Genomic DNA, 6,000 nt, shown 5'->3' on the forward strand with positions numbered 1-6,000 from the left:
ATCCAGAGTCTACAAGGAACTTAAACAAATTTACAAGAAAAAAAAACAAACAACCCCATTGGGCAAAGGACATGAACAGACACTTCTGAAAAGAAGATATTCATGTGGCCAACAAACATGAAAAAAAGCTCAACATCACTGATCATTAGAGAAATGCAAGTCAAAACCACAGTGAGATGCCATCTCACACCAGTCAGAATGGCAATTATTAAAAAGTCAAGAAACAACAGATGCTGGCAAAATTGCAGAGAAAAAGGAATGCTTTTACACTGTTAGTGACAATGTAAATTAGTTCAACCATTGCGGAAGACAGTATGGCAATTCCTCAAAGATCTAGAAGCAGAAATACCATTTGACCCAGCAATCCCATCACTGGGTATATACCCAAAGGAATATAAATCACTTTATTTTAAAGATACATGCACANTGGGCAAAGGACATGAACAGACACTTCTGAAAAGAAGATATTCATGTGGCCAACAAACATGAAAAAAAGCTCAACATCACTGATCATTAGAGAAATGCAAGTCAAAACCACAGTGAGATGCCATCTCACACCAGTCAGAATGGCAATTATTAAAAGTCAAGAAACAACAGATGCTGGCAAAATTGCAGAGAAAAGGAATGCTTTTACACTGTTAGTGACAATGTAAATTAGTTCAACCATTGCGGAAGACAGTATGGCAATTCCTCAAAGATCTAGAAGCAGAAATACCATTTGACCCAGCAATCCCATCACTGGGTATATACCCAAAGGAATATAAATCACTTTATTTTAAAGATACATGCACACGTAAGTTCACTGCAGCACTATTCACAATAGCGAAGACATGGAATCAACCTAAATGCCCATCAACAATAGACTGGATAAAGAAAATATGGTACATACACACCATGGACTACTATGCAGCCATGAAAAGGAATGAGATTATGTCCTTTGCAGGGACATGGATGGAACTGGAAGTTGTTACCCTCAGCAAACTAATACAGGATCAGAAACCCAAACACTGTATGTTCTCACTTAGAAGTGGAAGCTGAAGGATGAGAATACATGGTCACACGGAACAACATAATGGAGTCTGATGGGGGCAGGGGTAGGGGAAGACAGAGCATCGGGAAGAATAGCTAATGGATGTTGGGCTTAGTACCTAGGTTATGGATTGATCTGTGCAGCAAACTACCATGGCACATGTTTACCTATGTAACAAACCTGCACATCTGCACATGTACCCCAGACCTTAAAATATTAGGTTGGTGCAAAAGTAATTGCGGTTTCTTGCCATTACTTTTGCACCAACCTAATAAAAGTTGAAGGAAAAATAAATAAATAAATAAATGTAAAATGATCTCCTTATACAATACTTACTAATTACAAAGAGAAAAATAGTAAATTACAGTGAACAAATCTGGCAGATACCACCTTCACCAAGTAGTCAAGATTCAAACCATCATTAATAAGACATTTCACCATCATATATCACATGGTCACAACATCAATTTTTTTTGTTTTTTGAGACAGAGTTTCGCTCTTGATGCCCAAGCCAGAGTGCAATGGCCTGATCTCGGCTCATTGCAACCTCTGCCTCCTAGGTTCAAGCAATTCTCCTGCCTCAGCCTCCCAAGTGGCTAGGATTACAGGCACGCACCACCACGCCTAGCTAATTTTTTGTATTTTTAGTAGAAACGGGATTTCACCATGTTAGCCAGGCTGGTCTCAAACTCCTGACCTCAGATGATCTGCCCACCTTGGCCTCCCAAAGTGCTGGGATTACAGGCTTGAGCCACTGCGCCCGGCCCACAACATGTCTTTCATGGTATTTGGTCCCAAAATGCATACCATTGATCTAATCATGAGAAACAGTAGATAAACTCGAATTGAATGAACTTCTACAAAATAACTGACTGATATCCTTTAAAAGTATCAAGGTTTTCCTACTGCTCAACGAAATAAAAGAGGACACAAATGGAAGAACATTCCATGCTCATGGATAGGAAGAATCAACATCGTGAAAATGGCCATACTGCCCAAGGTGATTTATAGATTCAGTGCCATCCCCATCAAGCTACCAACGGCTTTCTTCATAGAATTGGAAAAATCTACTTTAAAGTTCATATGGAACCAAAAAAGAGCCTGCATTGCGAAGACAATCCTAAGCCAAAAGAACAAAGCTTGAGGCATCACACTACCTGACTTCAAACTATACTACAAGGCTATGGTAACCGAAACAGCATGGTATGGGTACCAAAACAGACATATAGACCAATGGGACAGAAGAGAGCCCTCAGAAATAATACCACACATCTACAAGCATCTGATCTCTGACAAACCTGACAGAAACAAGAAATGGGGAAAGGACTCCCTATTTAATAAGTGGTGCTGGGAAAATTGGCTAGCCATATGTAGAAAACTAAAACTGGATCCCTCCCTTACACCTTATACAACAATTAATTCAAGATGGATTAAAGACTTAAATGTTAGACCTAAAACCATGAAAACCCTAGGCATACCAGTCATAGAAGAAAACCTAGGCAATACCAGTCAGTACATAGGCATGGGCAAGGGCTTCAAGACTAAAACACCAAAAGGAATGGCAACAAAAGCCAAAATTGACAAATGGGATCTAATTAAACTAAAGAGCACAGCAAAAGAAACTACCATCAGAGTGAACAGGCAACCTACAGAATGGGAGAAAATTTTACAATCTACCCATCTAACAAAGAGCTAATATCCAGAATCTACAAAGAACTTAAACAAATTTACAAGAAAAAATCAACCAACCCCATCAAACAGTGGGCAAAAGACATGAAAAGACACTTTTCAAAAGAAGACATTTATACAGCCAACAGACACATGAAAACTGCTCATTATCACTGGCCATCAGAGAAATGCAAATCAAAACCACAATGAGATACCATCTCACACCAGTGAGAATGGCAATTATTAAAAAGTCAGGAAACAACAGGTGCTGGAGAGGCTGTGGAGAAATAGGAACACTTTTACACTGTTGGTGGGACTACAAACCAGTTCAACCATTGTGGAAGATAGTGTGGTGATTCTTCAAGCGACTAGAACTAGAAATACCATTTGACCCAGCCATCCCATTACTGGGTATATACCCAAAGGATTATAAATCACACTGCTATAAAGACACTTGCACACGTATGTTTACTGTGGCACTATTCACAATAGCAAAGACTTGGAACCAACCCAAGTATCCATAAATGACAGACTGGATTAAGAAAATGTGGCACATGTACACCATGGAATACTATGCAGCCATAAAAAAGGATGAGCTCATGTCCTTTGTAGGGACACGGATGAAGCTGGAAACCATCATTCTGAGCAAACTATCACAAGGACAAAAAAACCAAACATCACATGTTCTCACTCATAGGTGGGAAATGAACAATGAGAACACTTGGACACAGGGTGGGGGGAAGGGGGAGGGATAGCATTAGGTGATATACCTAAAGTAAATGACCAGTTAATGGGTGCTGCACATGTATACATATGTAACAAACCTGCACGTTGTGCACATGTACCCTAGAACTTAAAGTATAATAAAAATAAAATAAAATAAAAAACAGAAAAAAAATACAATAAAAGTATCAAGGTCTTAAAGAAAAAAAAATTGAGGAATTGCCACAGATTAGAGAACACCCAGGAGATTTTACAACAAAATAAAGAGTGGGATCCTGAATATTGGATCCTGGACCAGATCCAATGAAGTACATTAGTGGGAAAAGTGGCAAAATTTGGTTAAGGTCTACCGGTTAAACGATAGTAATGTTAATTTTCTGGTTTTGATAATTGAACTATGATTATGTAAGATGATAACAGACGAAACTGGGTGAAAGGTATATAAGAACTCTTTGCTGTAGTTTTGTACATCTAAAATCAATTCGGGCCGGGCACGTTGGCTCACGCCTGTAATCCCAGCACTTTGGGAGGCCGAGGTGGACGGATCACTCGAGGTCAGCAATTAGAGACCAGCCTGGCCAACATGGTGAAATCCCCTCCCTACTAAAAATACAACAATTAGCTGGGTGTGTTGGCGGGCATCTGTAATCCCAGCTACTTAGGAGGCTGAGGCAGGAGAAACGCTTGAACCCGGGAGGCGAAGGCTGCAAGGCGCGGATATCGCGCCATTGCACTCAAGCCTCGGCGACAGAGCGAGAATCTGTCTCAAAATAAATAAATAAATAAATAGCTCAAATCAAAAGTTAAAAACTCTTCAAGTATATATAAAAAAACTGAAAAAAGTTAAACACACTTCAAGTATACACAATTCAAATAAGATCATCCTTCCAAATATACTCTGTGAGGCGAAGGTCGCCGCACGCTTGAGTGCACCTCTTTCGTAGAGGTGCCACGCGCAAGTCTTATCGGGAGGCTCTGCGAGAGAGCAGCGCGAAGCGATGGCTTCTGGGCCCGGGGGCGGACCGTATCGCGTAGCCGGAAGCGGGGGCGAGGAGGCGGGTCTGAGGTTTGGTTGCTGCGGCGCAGGCAGCGGGCAGCTGTCTGTCTTGCTCATTTTGACAGCCCCCAGTGCGAACGGCTGCCACCATGTCATCAGTGAGCCCCATCCAGATCCCCAGCCGCCTCCCGTTGCTGCTCACCCACGAGGGCGTCTTGCTGCCCGGCTCCACCATGCGCACCAGCGTGGACTCGGCCCGCAACCTGCAGCTGGTGCGGAACCGCCTGCTAAAGGGCACGTCGCTGCAGAGCACCATCCTGGGCGTCATCCCCAACACACCTGACCCCGCCAGCGACGCGCAGGACCTGCCGCCGCTGCACAGGTAGGCCTGGCTGCCCCCGCGGAGGCGGCGGGCGGCGCGGCCTCCTCCGGGGACCTGGGCCCAGGCCACGGCGTGTCTTGAGCGCGAGGCTCGGTTCGGGGCGGCCTTCGCGGCTCGGTTCCGCCTCTCCGGTGCTATCAAATGCAAAATGGGGATGACAGATACCTGCCCCATGACCATGAATGAGATCGTTCATGAAGTAGTGCCTGATACCTGGTGAAACTACACGGTTCCCTGCCGCTCTGAATGATTTAATTTGAATCCTCTTTGCGCCCCGCAATTCCTCGCCCTCGGTCTTCAGCCTCCTAGGCCAGTGCTTTTAACTCTTCAGGCCCTTTCTTTCTCCCCGGTGATCTCTGCCTTCACTTTCCTTCGCTTTCCGCCTTTCTCCCCACTGCGGTTTCCTCCTATCCGCCTCACCTTTTCTGTCACCCATTATTTTTGTCCGCTGAGACATTCCCTGCTCCGTAAGTTTTAACTTTTTCTTTTTCCTAAACTGCACTATTTGTGGGTGCCTTCTATACTGGTTGTCACCCTTTTCCTTCTCCCCCTAATACTTCTGTTTCCTATTGTAAAGGGTCTTTCGTGCTCACGTTTTCGCTGGTTCCCCCTTTCTGGAACTTTCCTAGCTTCTCACCTCTGCTCCTTCACTCATATCATTTCTTAGGTCCCAGGCTTACTACTGTATTGCCCAGTACCGTCGCCTTATTGGTGTGACTTTGAGTGAGAGCCTTAACCTCTGTTTCTTTTAGTCTATAGTTTGGAAACTGACAGCATCCATGTCTTAGGCATGTTATGAAGAATAAATTGAATAAGTGTATATTCCGCTTTGCACCATGCTTGATGGATGACTGTGCTGTTCAGTACTGTGTAGTGCATGTGGCTTGTCAAATTGAGTTGCTGGATTTGCCAGTTGTCCTGGTTTGCTGGGATTGTTTTAGTATTGAAAGTCCTATGTTTCAGCCCCTCCGTCCCAGGGAAACCAGGAGGTTGGTCACCCTAAATGTGCTGTAAGTGTACAGTACACACCAGATTTTGAAAAATCTTTTTAATACATTTTATATAGATTAAATGTTGGAATGGTAATGTTTTGAGTACTTGGGGTTAATAAAATGTTAAGATTTCTGCTGTTTTTCCTTTATAATGTGGCCACTAACATTTTCTATGTGGCTCACATTATATTTTTATTGGATAATGCTG

This window comes from Rhinopithecus bieti, unplaced genomic scaffold, assembly GCF_001698545.2.
Source record: "Rhinopithecus bieti isolate Rb0 unplaced genomic scaffold, ASM169854v2 scaffold_618, whole genome shotgun sequence".
Taxonomy (NCBI): domain Eukaryota; kingdom Metazoa; phylum Chordata; class Mammalia; order Primates; family Cercopithecidae; genus Rhinopithecus; species Rhinopithecus bieti.